The sequence below is a fragment of the Grus americana genome, chromosome 8, assembly GCF_028858705.1.
Source record: "Grus americana isolate bGruAme1 chromosome 8, bGruAme1.mat, whole genome shotgun sequence".
Classification (NCBI taxonomy): domain Eukaryota; kingdom Metazoa; phylum Chordata; class Aves; order Gruiformes; family Gruidae; genus Grus; species Grus americana.
In genome coordinates, this window is record NC_072859.1 from 17751388 (window position 1) to 17767440 (window position 16053).

Consider the following 16053-nt stretch of genomic DNA (forward strand, 5'->3'; position numbering starts at 1 on the left):
TGCTTGTTCAGAGATCTTCATTATACATCTAACCTGAGGAAAAAAATAAACAGCATTCAGTGAAAATAATCTAGATTTAATGCTGTTTACATGTTCACTTCTGTTTGTAGAGTGTCAATACAGTAGTCACAGGTATACCTTCATGGTTTAACCAAGACAGATTTGTTTTGAAGTGTATAATTGAATGTGCTGGACCACTAGAGGTCAGTTCTTCAGGTTATAAACAGCTATATTTGTCAGGCTTAAAGAGGAAGCATGTCAAGATCTGTAAGCTTTCCCTAGAAATAAGCTTCCTCACTAAGGTTCATCTATCAAAGTCTAGGAATACATCCTCTGCCTCCCCCCATCTTCCTGTAGAAGAGGTATAACCAAGAAGCGGCTTCACAGCACACACTGCAAGTCTCACTTAGCACACAGCGACAGCTAGGCATTACCTTCCTCATGCATCTCAGCCAAGTCACCACACAAGTCCTACAACTGCCAATAAAATGTTTTAGCATAAGTGAATTTGAAAGAGCGCTTTTCAAGTTTGCGTATATTCACAACAGCATTTTCTGCCACTGTACATCAGCTTTGTTATGTACCAGAGGACTACAAAAGGTTAATTCCCCTCACCAAACAGTTTTGGATCATTGGAAGAACACTGCAAGGAGCAACCATGGTAATTTGTCTTTAGCCAGCGCAGTGTTGCTGTGCTGGAGCAGAACATGCAGGTACTTAAGAATGGCAGAGGCACTGTTTTGGGGTGCCTAAGACCAGCACTAAGCTAAGCAAGACCTTTGTCAAGCACAATTACAGAAGTTCCAGTCCTTGCCCACCTTATTAGCTCATCATGGAGTTACAAACACTCAAGTCAAAGTCTCACTTTCTTCTTCCATTAAGACGAAAAAGCATCATATTGCCTCATTCTAATATTAGTTCCTTTGTTTAACAATGTAACATGGTGTGTGTTTGTGCATTCATTCAATCAAGCATTACTTATTCCATTCTCAATTTATCCTGCTTTCTGCTAAAAAAAGTCTGATAGCCTGCTTTTCATCATGGTATAAAGTATTTAGTGAGTTTCAGAAAAGGTCATAATAAGCTAGATAGCTACTATTACCAGCACATTACTAGGGTAGTATTTATGCCCCATTCTTAGAACAATTGTAACATCCCATCAGACACTACATATCACACATCTTACATTTTCATCTTTGTTCTTTATTTCAGCATTCAAAAGCAGGCCTCTTAAGCAGCTCGTGAAGCTAAAGAGCTGTTCTGATTTCTCCCCCATGCGTTCAGTCTAGTTATTTACAGACTGCAGATGTCTTTCATTAACCACTACTGCCATCAAGGTAAAAGTTTTCTTTTTTCTTAAAAGAGGAAAACATATCAAACCTGAGTTGTTAATACCAGGAACAGTTCTAGGCTATGAACCAGCATACTTATGTAGACACTACATCAGTAATAGATTTAGTACAAGATCAGATTGTTTTGAGGTCCACAGTAAAGCAGGTATCAAAACTACTGTTATTTTTCATAATACTAATTTCACTTGAGAGGACAATTTTAATAGCTTGAAATTTTAGTTTCAAGTCATATAAATAACAAGCTGTGTTAATTTTAAATTGGAGAATAATCATCCTCTATCACCTGTGTCTTCTGATGAGAAGAAATCTAGCAAATTTAAAAAACCCAGAGGGAACTAGTTCTCCTGGAGTAAGACATTCAACTTCCAGGGTGCAGCATCTGCAAAACAGCTTGCACTCTACAGGGAAGATAGAGTTTGCCTCGTGCTTCACAGTGTGCTAACTATGAAGTTAAGCATTTTCTCTCCTGCCTGCTTTTGTAAAGCTAGCTGGTACAGCAGTAGGTACTGGAGTGGGCTGCAGTAAGGAACTTGGTTTCTTTTTTTAATTCTGAAGTGACTTCACAATCTATTCCACACACCCCACCCCCCATTCCCACTCTTCTTCCAGAGGGACTTAGAAACACCATAACTTACAATACCTCCTTTTAAAATACTGAAGTCTCAGCTACCTCCTTACAGAAAAATCAACAGCTTTAAACAGCTATATATCATTTTCATGCCAGGTGCTGAGGCGCTAACAATATAACACAAGATGTGTTGCATTTTTTTTTGTGGTTGTCAGTCTTGTGGCAACTTATTTTCTCCTAGGGAGAGGCTGGTATGAGACTAACCTGCTCTTTTTGACCACTCAGTCTGTACTTTCAGTTGGAGATGCCCGTAGCTACCCAGAGGGAACCCAGACAGGTGGGGTAGTGAGAACAACCTGACTGGCATCATCCTTCCAGTCAGCACAGAGCCCTGCCTACCTCCTGGCACAAGCTAGTGGCAAGCTCACCAGACACCTTCTGTTGATGCAGTGCCACAGTTAAGGCACCCATATCGCTCTCCCTCTGTGCAAGAAACATCCAGTTGTTTTCTAGAGTTTGCTGCACACATTTAGAGTTTGCATGCCTTGGAAAACAGCAACACCTGTGCAACATGAAAAGTGAATGCAAATATAGTTTTTATCACCAAGTATGCAATCTCAGGCTTTGCACGTCTTTTATTCAGATGCAGACATACAAGCAGGTAGCAGTATCCACGATGAGAAAAAAACAGAACTTAATAGAAAGTTTTATGCTGAACTTGAAGTCTGGAAGGCCAAGTAAATTCCAAATATTGAGTTATCTTGTGTACTCTAGCAAAAGGGGGAGGAAAGGAAGAACACAAAGATGAAGGGAATAACAGCTGCAGAAGCTGCAATTGTCTTATCCTTCCCAGCACTACAGACATACAAACACTTTATAATAACATGCACAAACAAGTAAATGGTATCCTCCATTCTCTCTACCCCAACATATGTTTCATATTTAACAAAATATACACTCCCATCCCCAAACAACATATAGCTGCATCCAGTCCCAAGAGCAGCTGCTTTGAGTAGAAATTATTTATACTGCTGTATGCTATTTCTTGCACCAGCAGGAGCTTACAATAGAAGTTAAAACAAGCCAAAAAAGCTGAAAAACTTAAACTGAACTCCATATCTATTACACCTTAGATAAGAAGAGTGCATAGAGTTTGCACCATCACACATCATGCTAAATGCTAACCTTTTCACCAATGTATATATCACAGAATGGAAAAATCCAGACAAACACAGAATCTGCCTCTCTTATAACTAATTCGTATTAGAAAAGTTCTGAGGCAGTTTTGAGAACCTCACAATCCAGCCAAGTCCATCATCCACTGTTTTCATCTGTTAGGCCACGCTATCATTTTTCCCTGATTCCTTCTGCCAAAAAACACATTTTGTGATATAAAAGTGCAAGTAGTTCACCTTCCCCATCTGAAGCACAGAGCCAAGAAATTGAAGACAGAAAGGGAAAGTCTACAGATTGAACTTAAAAAGATCCCATCATAAAAAGCAAACAAATAATATTTAATATTGAAAGATCATAAAATAACATCTAATTTCTCAAACATTTTATAAATTAGCACAGTAGAGTCTTGAAGAAAGCTCAAACTTGGCATCAAGAGTGCCCAAGGAAACCAGGAGGATGAAGTTTTATGTACTTAACACAGTGTCTTGGGCCTAGATGCCTAGCTTTTAAAACCTTAATTTATGCTGTGGAAACTAACTTCCATGCCAGCAGCTAAGACTGCATCTTCTAAAGGACAGACAAGGGTTTATGTTTTAGTCAATCCTTCCTTTACTACCCTTTCCTCCCCTTTTCCCAAGTCACATAACACTCTTCCCTAGCTTAAAATAAAACCCAAGTTTGTATACTGAAGCAAAAGTGCGATCAGATTCCAGCCAGCTAGATTGTTTGATATTTTTCAAAGCACCCCTTCCCAGCCCCATGTGTCCTTGAGCTGCTGAGGCAGGACCCAAAGGTCAAGCAGTCTCAAAAGAGAAGGCTTCAATGTTTCCTTAAGGTCCAGTTTGAAGTTTTTAGCTAACCTGATAGAAGTATGTTTTTCAGTTTAAAAGTAAAAAGCAAACAGCTCACATGAATTACATCACTACAAGAGTCAAGACTTTTGGCAAGATATCACATCTTGTGAGAATCAAACTTTTTTTTTTTTTAAAGAAAAGAGTATTTGCGATCTCCGATAGCTCTCTACAAGTAGGCATTAGCTAGCCTACTGAAAAAGTGACTGTTTCCCCTTGTTTTAGCTCAGCATTACAACTATCAACATAGAACCTACATATATCATCCTACTAGTTGGGAACAGAAACTCAGAGACATATTAGCATACCACATACAGAATAGAAGCATACTGTCTACTAGACTCTACACACTACAAACAGCTCATCCCTCAAGGCCTTTTTAGCAGTTTTGTGTAGCTGATAGTCAATTATCACACAGAAATTTTATAAACAATATTTAACACCTCCAGGTTGATATATTAAGACCACCCAGAACAGAGCACAGCTTTCTTACTTCAAGTAGCACAATCTCTTCTTTCAGAAAGACAGCTATCCCTTTACAAATACCCATGAAACAGCATTTCATCATTTTTAGGACCTTTCCTAGGATACATCAACCAAACATTAATTGTAGAGACAAGGCATATAAATATTAGATCCTGAGAAACCACTGACTTAACAGCTACTACCATAACCAGCCAGCCTTACTAGCCTTAGGCAATTCAAAACTTAACTACCCTCCTCAGAGCAGACCAGACATCTTTTTACCTTAGTCTTAGGGAAAACCACAACTCATTTCCTCCCCACCCGAGTAACAAAGGAAGAACAGAGCTTTAGAAGAAAGCCAGAAAAGTCTTTATAATCTACTCACTCCGTTGTTTTGCTCTCTAGCACACACCTGCGACCCTAACTAAAACCTGCCCTAACAACAGTTCTCATTGGAAGTTATCAGTATAAAGTAGGAACAGCTGCTAAGGGCAAGACACACCGGTTTGTTATTTATGCCAGACCTACTCACTAGTTAATAAAACAAGGTGGAGGGATGTAAAAAGATGACTGATTCTACTTAGATCAATTTTGGTTTGATTTTCTTATCTTAGCTTTAAAGTCTTAAGCTTAAAGATAGTTGAAATACTTATGTTTTATCAATTATTCTGAGTCATACTGTGTTATGGTATAAGAGGGGTGCATAAATAGTGTATCTGGTTAAGGGCTCTACAGGGTTCACACCTTCCTTTGCTCTCCAGATTCATTATTTAAATTAAAACCCAAATATATTTAGTAAATGTGACTGTAGCGTTAAAGTGAGGACCAGGTTGTTTCCTAATAAATTTGATAGGTTGTTATTAAAGCTACAAAGACTTAAAGTTTAGCTAGCTTGTTTTGAATTTTGGCTATTGACTAAGCTTTTGTTTCTCTCAGTACACCTAAAAATTTAATCCTTGGCATGCTGTAGTACAAACATCAGATTTGTATTTACTATGTTGTTTCATTCAGGTGTGTGTGTCCATTTGGGACCAAAACCTGCTTGGATTCTTATCATGCAAGTGATTAATCTGCATGCTTTTTTTTTTTTCTTCACCCCCTCTCCCCCTTTTTTTTCCCCTAGCAAGATGATTACTGGGCCAACTTTACCTGGACTTCTTTGTTTTCCTGGCAAAAGCATGAAGCACTGATATAGGATCTAAAATATCCAGGTAGATCCAGCATGTATTCTGACTTAAACAGACCAATCTGTTAGGAGCATGTGGATGAAGTTGTTGGGGGAAACAGCAAACAGCTGCTTCCTCTGTCACCTTTACTGAGCTGGGACTAGGTAATGCAAAGTTTATTCTTTACAGGTGATAGGAAGGGGATATTTTTACTGAAATGGAAATGATTCCTGTATTTGAAGCAGAGCAAGTAATAGAAACTGTACTCAATGAAGTGAAGCAAGGAAAAAGAGGGGAATCCTTTGCAGGTAGGTCTCAAGGTTTGTTGAACTGACTGATCTTCTTGCTAGAAGACTGTTATTGGGGAGTGTGGGGGTTTGCTACTATTGATGGGGTTGGGCAGTAAGATGGGAAGGGTACTGGTAAAAGAAAAGAGTAGCTGTTGTCCGTTCAGTGTACTTGCTTGCTGTCTTATTCTGCTTGATGCCTGTAACTTCTGGCTTGTGACTGCTTAATCCTCCTTTGAATCTGTTTCTGTCTTGTAAAAATTTAAGTTAGCTGGGTATGTTAGGCTATGTTGTGAACAGGGAAACAATGTGTTTGAAAACTATACTGGTTTGGTTTGTAATCACTTAGAAAACTGAGTTTTAAATCACTACCTTTGTGTATCTGATGTTAAAATAAGCTGAAAGAGAGTGTATTACAATAATTTTTGTTTAATTTAAATATTGTTTTGAAAAAAAGACTTGAAAATATTGTAGTATTCCATGCTGGCTCTGCAGTCTCAGCGCTTGCTACAAGTTCTGACTCTGGCCGTCTGTGACCTGTAGGCAGGTAGTCGCTAACAATGCTTTTGGCAGTTCTCCCAAAAGTGGTAACTGGGTAGAGAGGAGAGGGGGACAACAAAAGAGCGGAAAGAGGTGGTCACCTCTAGCTTTTGTCCTCACCCAGTATTTGCTATTTCCAAAACCATCCTAGTGCCATCCTCTTATGTGAGAGATTAAAATAATATTCCTGATACGCTCCAGAAATTAATTTTTTTATAAGTCTGATAGAATGGCTGAAATAGAGTGGTATTTCAGTGGCAGACTTCTTGGCAGTTTTCTCTTCCTGCAGTGGGTTAGATTGCATCTTTCTGAAGATATCTTATTCAACAAAGACTTTCAATCACTTACCTCTGGGAGACTGTAAGACAATGTCCAAGCTAGTAGCCTGAGACTCCATAAATGTGATGAGTATCATGGAAATAGATTGATGACTCTGCATTGGGTATTATATTTGACATGATTCATCTGTTTAGAATGTTAAAGCAAGTATCACTGATCATTCTGCAATGTCTACAAAGGTAGAAAATCAGTTATAAGTGGGAGCTGACCTACTGAAAAAAGACATTTGAAGGTCCTGTGGGTAGAAGGTGAATTTTTAAATGCTTGCTAAGGAGATGTGAAATAGTGAACTATATTTCTTGTCATCTTTAAATAAAAAATGTATCTTACTACAGGGTATGTTTTTCAGTTGCTATAGATCATGTTAGGTGAGGTTTGTAAGTTTTATATGTTGTGGTGAAAATTTCTATTACAGGTAGCCATTTATCCCTGAGAATCATGATGAGGCATTCCTGATTATGAACATCAATGTAAAAATTGTCTAGGGGTGATAAACAATGGCAATTGCACACTGGGTCATTATATATTGACAACTGAGGTCCAGAAATTAAAAACCAGTAATATCAAAAAGAAATTTGGGCACCCAGTTTGAGCTAACAAGGAGGTTGGTTTTTTTGGTTGGTTGTTTTTGTTTGTGGTGGTGTTTTTTTTTAAACTGTGACTGGAAGGACCTCTTGGCTTACTGACTTTAACGTCGTCTTGTTACCAGCAACCATTTCCTATATCCCTTATAAAATGTTTAAGCTATGTCTTAAGTATAGCTGGATTCTCAGCCCCTATTCCTTCACATTTGGAACCCTATAATTGTTTCATTGACTAACCCTTTTATCTTTCATATGAGATCATATTCCATATATAGTTTCTAGAGTTGTCATATTATGTGTCATCTGGTAGAAATTCTCCTTTATGAAAACCTTTGCCTGCCACTGATATGCCTTTACCATATATCACTTTGAAGTGATAAATGCAATCTTGTCTTTGGAAATGGCCACATTTCCTTTTTGTTATTCCTAGACCAGTAGCAAGAGGCTAAGCAAAACTACAAATGTGTTATATATGTGATGCAGCTTTAATACTGAATGGTGCAGCCAGTGTGAAACTGGGAAGAAAAGGACACCTTCCTGTTCCTTTCTCCTGCAACCAGGGACAAGAAATCAGTCTTTGTGGACAAAGGATAGTGATTATAGTCATATCTGGATAAAATTTTCATATAAAGAGTTAGTTTGATTTAGAAGCATGGAGGTTATCATGCTTTGGAAACATGAAACAACAATTTATAAAGCTGTAGCTTTTGTGATAAGGAAGGTAATACGTTTAGGTCAGACTTAAGTTCTTAAAAATCAACCTTATTCTTTCTAGTAACATTAAAATAGTAAATGGAAAAAGAAAAAGGAAACAGGAAGCTGTATTTTCATAGATGTCTCTACTAAAAGAACCCTCTGTTATCCCTTGCTTTAATGTAAGGATAAGTAAGTGGTTAAGATACCAGCAGCTGTCTATAGTCTTCCTATCTATTGTACTTTTTCTAAAATGCTCAGGTACTTCCCTGGAGACAGTGCACTGGCGAGAGTGCTGGCATAGTCATTCCCATGGCAGTTCTCCGAATTGTGCCCACCTAGATCTGTTCTGAATAGGATTTCATGACATGGTGTCTGAGCTACTGTAACGTTACTCACTATTACTAGTTTAAAAACAACCCTTGAGGTGCTGCTGCACTTATTACTGCATTTCAGCAATACTGTCTTTGGAATAGAACATTGAACAAAGGCAAATGCTTTGCAGAATTGTACGGGCTATGTTTTGCAAAGAAGATCTGAGGGAGAAATGCAGATAAGTGAGACAAGATAATGTATAAATCAGATTCCTGACACTTTTTTTTTTTTACTTTCCCCCTCCCCCTTTTCTTTTAGCACTTTCTAGGTTTAATCATGTATGGAGAGCACTATCCTACGTAGTAGCGTTAATTTGATGCGTATGTTAATAATTCACATTGATATATGCTTACTTTGTGGTTTTGGCTGTTGCTCTGAGACTGCTGAATCAACCTCATAACACGTGAAATGCAAACAAAATTGAAACCTTGTGAATGAAGCCTTTGATTTGTTTTAATTTATTACAGTTGAATGGTATTTCCCAAAAGTATTCACTTACAGCATGTTAATTTTGTTCTCCTGGTGAGCATTTAAAGCACTGCTTCACGCTGTGAATGTTGTGTGACAGCACACATAACTATGCAAGTAACAAATAGTTCAAAAAAACCATGGGAAACAGAGTAATGGGAAGCTCCCCACAAACAAAATGTGATTACAAAAGTCAGCTCTGCATCACAGCAAGACATAGAAATTGAAATTGATGACTACTGCTTTAATTTATAGGCCAAATTTGGCTCTCAGATACCACTGTAAATTTGGAATAACTCTACTAACTTCAACAGACTTGCCTTCCATTTCCTTCAGGGTAAATGATAGCAAAGTGTCATTGCCCTATGCTATTCATTTAACGCATTGTATCATTTTCCCAGTTATTTATAAAGCTATGTTCATCTGAGATTCTATGGCAGAGTACCCATGGAAGCTGTACAGGCAGGTCTTTGGCATGTACAGGAAATGACAGTGAAAAAATTAATCCATCCCAGAAAGCAGCCCTGTTCCTGCTTACTACTGCCTTTCTCACCCATTAGAGCAGTCTCACTTGGTAGAGAAATCTCACACTTCATTCACTCAGCCTTCAACTAGTGTCCAACCAAGGGACTATTGCAGAATGAGCCCTGATTGGGGCCATGTTATATCGTCAGCTGATGGAGCTGGCAACTACCTATTTCTCTCCTTGAAAATTAAATTAATTTCTAAATGCTTTCATTACAATTGAGTTAATTATTTCTGACATTCAGCCAATGAGATGTTCCCTGTATCCCTCCTGCTGCTTTCCTGGTCTCCACCAGCCTGTGGTTGAGCAGTCTCCTCTGCCTTGCTCACCCTTCTGGCACTTCATCTTCTCACCCAAAACAAAAGTTTCCCTACAGCCGCTTTGCTCCTGCCTGGCCTTATTGTTCATTGGGTCAGTAAGGGATGTCTGCTGACTCCTTGAATCTTCTAAGTTTGTTCTTTACGCATGTTCCTTTCACTAATTACCTCCTCAAAATAGTTTCTGTCTTGTCAGGCCTTCACTTGTGATGGCCACCTTGCTTCTGTGCTTCCAGAGACCACAACCTGAATGCGGATGTGGGGGCTGCTCCACTTTGAAAAGCGGGGTACCTTGTGGAAGTGCCCATTCCTCATGAAAAGAAGCCCTCAGTTACTAAAAGACTGATTCTTTTCCTTCATGGAATGCCCTCTTTGAATATGTTAGGAAGGGACCTGTTCTTTTCTAGGAGGTCCTCTAACCTAAAACAACAGTACATGATAAAATTCTATGTGTTTAGGGATCTAATTTCTGTTATGAAAAATATGTTAAATCACATAATTTATAGTAGTTTGGACAGAATCTATGGCAGCAATTTTCAAGTGCAGCTATGGTGCGGCAGTGCTGCCATCATACGAGAATTTGAGTGCCACTTTCATGTGTATTGAAGATTTTGGATGCTCCCAATGCTGCCAATCTCTTCACAAGGCTATGTGAGAAACTGAGGGTGGAAAAGATGCATCCACAGCCTTACCTGCATACCTGATTTTGTTGAAGTAGTGTTCTTACACTAGTTGAAGTCCCTGAGAAAACAATCTTTTTCTGATTTAGTAATGGTTTGTTTCAGCATAATTTGAATTTTTAAACCCTCTTCAATGGTGGCTTTATGCAAGCTGGATTGACTCTACATTGCAGCTGGCTAGGAGGTTGTGCATGTTATTAATTACTGTGCCTCAGCTGAGACCTAAGAACTTCTTGAACTGCTCTAACACAGTTGCAAGCTATTATGTGTTCATACGCTTCATGATCTAATCTAACACAAAGCAGATCTGATGAAAATGAATTTCAGCACAATCGTTTGCATTAATAAAATTGTCTCAAAGTTATGCTTGAAATGCAAAACTTGAGGTGATGATTGAGGAGTTATGTCCCCCAGCTATGTGCCTGATCCCTCTGCAAGAGATTACTACCCTTGCAGCAGAATTGCATGAAATTCATACTGTTATGAGCTCTCATCCTTTCCAATCCCCAATCATTCCGAAGGTACCACTTGGAGATCCTTAACGAAGTATCTTGCTGTGTGTTTCCTGATTGTGTCCAGTGTCCCACACTGTTGCAATCTTTTACCAGTAGATGTCAGCTTGGAACTGGTGAAAGTTTATTCTGTTTGTTTCAAGGTAATTAAAATTAGTGGTTCTGTGGCTTTGGCCTTGACTTTTGATATCGGATTGCTTGTTCAGAACATCAGAAAGCACGATGTCACCGTTCAGACATTAAACGTATGACCATTGTGTCATTTGCACACTCTGTGACATTTGTAAGGACAGAGAGAATTCAGACTGAATGTGTGATCCAAAAAGAAAGCCAGTTATTCTGTTCATTATTAAACTTTAAGAAAAATGTTTTCAAGATCAGAATCTAGTTCCAAGTCGATATACTTCTAGATTAAGCTAATAAGCCAGGGCAAAGGAACCGCTGTGGCGCAGAGGGAGGTAGTAATTTGTGGCCCCCTCTATGCTGCCAGGAACAGAATTACTGGAGCATTCGGAGGAGTCTCTGCTCCAGTGAAGTGGTTACCCCTGTGAGACAATCTGAGGGGGGATATGCTTGGTCTGTGCTGCTCTGCTGGGATTTTTTTCTTTTTTCTTTTCTTAAAATTATAGGGCTGTCTGCAGCTTGTAAATGTTGCTGGAACATAATCCGAGAGGCAAAAATCTGACCATCAAGTAGCGTGGCACTGTAGGTAGGACCACAAGCTGGAACAGGAAGAAGTGTGTTTCTCTATGTGCTGTGGAGACGGGTGCCATAGCGCTGTCTCTGCTTGATCTATGGCATCTGCTCTCTGGGCAGACAAAAAGACACAGTGCCATGCTCTTGGGACATGTTCTTGCTTCAGTGTGTTCCTGTGGTTTGTGAGCAAGGATGTACGGGACAGTCAGTCTTATGCTCAAATTCCTGCTTTGGGGATAGAAGCGTGCTATTAGTATATTCCCACGTTTTCCATACTGCTGTAGCTATTTCTCCTGAGCACTTCTGGAGGCCTACCTACCCCAGAGATCTTAGTGTGTCAGCCATGGAGCTATGCTGAGCTGGTCTGTAGTACACTGGGAGAGCTTGCTGTGCCCTGTGGGGCACTGACTTGAGCCCAGTGTCATGTTTAACTGAGGCTCTTCCTGTTCTGTGTGTTCCTGAGCCTTGCCTGCTCAAATCCACATTTTAGAAGTGGATTGATTGCTCCTGCTTACAGGTGAGTTGTTTTTATGTTGTGAAGTACGTTTGGTGAAATCACTGGCATTCAGAAATGTTTTTTCCCCTTAAAATGTAGAAGGCACGGTGCATGGAGATGAGGACACTGGCTCGCAGGTGTGTGGATGCTGCAGTTACTGTGCATTTCTGTGAAGGGACTGGGGCTTTGGGATGGGCTGAAGCCACACTGCTGTACGCATCTGGGAAAACCAACACCGGGGCATCGAGGAACTAGACCATGGGGCTGAAAAAGGAGCTTCCTCCCAACTGTCAGGACCCTGAGTGCACCAACAGGCTGTGCAGCCCCTTCTCCTCTCCTGGGAGTGGGTTTGGCTGCCTGCGTTTGAGGCCAACCCTGACAGTGCAGTTGTGGAGCCTTGGACAAGACTGCTACAAAAAGAGCAGTGTGAGAAGGGGCTGTGAGGGGCCTCCTCGGGATCTTCCCCTTTTGCCTGAGCTATGTGGTACTTGTACCCGTGCCTGGCCATATCGCTGCTAGTCCTGACCCCCAGCTGGCTTCCTGGCTCGGCCTAGGACCTGCCTCGTCACCACAAACTTGTCCTACGATCACCAGACTATCGGCTGACCCTGGTTACTGTTGTCAGACTTGCTCTGCTTGCCTTGCTTGGGGGCTGTGGGATGGGGACCTTGCTGGTGAGGACACTGTCACCATTGGCTCCATGCTCACCTTCCCTGGTGGAGCAGCCATCTTCCTGCTGCTCCCTGACGCTAACCTGCTGCTGCCAATGGGTAGGTATCATGGGCTGATTTGTTATTTATGTTACAAATGATAATTTATAAATGCACATATAAGTTTAATTTTAACTTGTGTTGGCAGTTCAGTTCTCTGTACTAGTACCATGGAGTCTGTAAAGTGATTAATGATGTGTCTCCTCAAAATTCATGAAGATAAGAAATAATAGATGATTTTCAGAGATTAGGCCTTTTGAACTGCTAAGTGTCCTATAGGTGGCATACCTGCTCCCACTTGGTCCTCTAAAAAGAGAAAACGAATACATCAGTTCCAAAGGAACATTATTCCATATTTTTGCAGACTGTGGCCTAGCTCAAGGCACAATTGTGAATACTGATATATTAAATGCAGCAAAGTCAAGTTGCACAGTTCCAATGTCTTTAGGAGATTAACTGCCTGTTTGCTTAAAAACTTGATTCTAATGACATTGCTGCTTATCATGTGTCGTTACCTTTTTGGGGGGAGTCTTCCTCACTATCACCATTGCTCAACAAATGGCACTTCTGTAACCTCAGAGGGCCAGGCACAGTAGAACTGGCTGTAAATGTTTGACAGTGGCAAGAGAGTGACTTTGAGATGAGTGAAGGTTGATGCTGGTGACAAAAATCCATGTGGATGCTAGTGTGGTCAGGGCCATCAATTAGATCGAGCTAACAAACCCTGTGCCTCTGGACACAAAGGTATTTTCATATGGGGTGTTTCCAGGAGCCTGCTTGTTTACAGAGCTGATACAGGCAACCAGAGAGACACCCTTTGTTCCCTGGGTTAGATCAAGGCAGGTGGGGAATTAAGACACATCCTGGGTACCTACATCCAAGTGACATAGGATGAGAGTTTCTGAGAGGGGCTATAATGGTTTGAACAATATTAATTAATTTGTAATTAGATTTTACTATACCACCATCAGTTAATTTGTTGCAGGCTTTATGGGATTACATGTTTAGTTTACGTGTTTTACAGGCTTTTAGGCGATTGTGGTATTTTGCAACTTTTTTAAAGCTTAGTAATCTGTTCCTTGGCTCTCTTGCATGTGCAGAACCCATGTAACAATATATTTTAAAACCAAACCAAATTATTAACTATTCAATTAAAGCCAAGCCATTTTAAGCCTACTAGCTGCATGTTCATATACAGGGAGAATAAGTAATGTCCAGTGTGAATTTGAATTACCTGTATGTTTATGTGCTCAAAACATCTAAAATAGTTGTAGCGAAATTATGAGAGTCACAAATAAGATTATTAAAGGTCAGTCTCTATCCAAAGAACTCTTCCACTTCTTGGCCATCCCCAGACTTTAGCAGCTCCTATAACCACTTGTATGAAGCGGCTTGAAGCTGAGCATATGGATGCTGGTGCTTCAGAACAGTGGCACTAATATTGGAGCTGGTAGAGAAGCTGCTACAAACCCACGTATGCAAGCTCTAGGCCCCAGACTCATGAGTGATTTCATGAGCCTGACATCCTGCTCCAAGCCTTTGTCCTTCTGCAGGGAACCTGCCCTGTCGTTTCTGCCTGCACAGCACTACATTCTGCATCCACTTCTGTGGAAAACTCATCCAAGGCCTGCGTGCCTCTCCTCCATCATTAAACACTCCTCCCTCCGTGCGTGTCAACAGCAGCTCTTGCTATTAGTGTCCACAGGCACGTTATGTTAAGAACAGTTTAATAACGTTAGAATTTGGCCTAGGACAGCATCTGTTACCAGTGCTGGTTCTCACTTAGTTTCAGGCCAGAGAAGTCCTGGAGAGCGTAATAGTTTTTAAAATACCACAATGGAAAAAAGAACTAATATTTGAGGCCAGTGGGAATATTCCACCCCTCTGTGCCAAGGAGGCTGTGAAGGGAGCAGTGTATCAGCAAGTGGAGAGGCTTAGTAAGTGACCAGCGTGGTCCTTGGGAGTTTGCCCTGTCTAGAAATCTGATAGACTGTTACTGCTCTTGCTCTGATAAAATAATGCTGGCCAGCATTATGCATTAGGGAGGAGAAATGATAATACAGTGCTGCACTAGGATGCAGATGCTTGCTATCGGAAGAATGGCTTCTCCCCCTTTGCCCTTTAACCTCAGCTATGCTCTGCAAATAAATGAGGAAGGATAAGCAGTGTGGATGTACAGCTTTATACAGTTCTGTTCTTGCAATAGTAACACTCCTTCACTAGTCAGAAATGTTTATCACCGTATCAGTGTGGCAATATGTGACTTTTGCACGGGGTGAGGTGTGTTAACTAAAACTATAGTCCATAGCAAGAGAATGAGGAACCTCACATGGGAGGTGATGAGAGGTCCTCGCTGAGTCCCACTCTTGCAGCTAGGACTGTCCCGACTTCTGCATGTCCTTGGCCGCTGCCTGAAGCTGAGCAATTTATACAGGGGCAGCTTTGACGGTGGCAAAGGAGAACAGACTACTCGGGTTGAGGCTGCAGCCTGTGTGCTGATACTTCTGACCCAGCTCCGAGAGCTGGAATGGGCAGGGGAGTGTGGGCATGTTTCTAGGGGTGGGATGTGGCTAAATTCTGGACTCTGGTACTCATGGGCAATGACTAATGAGCAGAGAGAAGGGAAGAGGGTTTTGGTACAACCTTTCTTTTAACTGATGCTAAACTGAATGTTTGTTCAGTAACATGATATAATTTGAATAAATGTGGAGGGCTAACCTCTCCACAGGGTGTGTGCAAAAGCTTCCGTATCTGACTCTCTGAATCCTGCACTTGGTCCTCCAGCACAGAATTGCATATCTGGTTTTCTTTATGGGAGGGTCAAAATATGTTAAAATAGTCTTTTAAAACAAAAAATACAACGTTGGGGCTTTGTGGGGGAGAAAGAAGCTGAAGGCAAGTTGTAGATGGGAAAACTGTCTTTTTTTTGAGCTAGAAGGCTGGCTGGAGTCTGTGTTTTAGCTTAAGCAAGGGTAATATGATTTGTGTAAGACTGCAACAGCAGAGCATATTTATCTAACTTTTGTTTATTATTATCTAGTTTTCTGAATTTCTAAACCTCTGTTTCAACATATTTAGAATTCCTATTTCATTTGCACAAGACACTACATTTTGTTATGCATTCAGCTGTATTGCATGTGCAAGAATTACAAAAAAGGCACTATATGTGCATTACTGCTGTACCTTTATATTTATCTACATGCCAAGATTAATCCAAGATGCGGTAATGTTTTGCCTTAGAGCAATTGTACC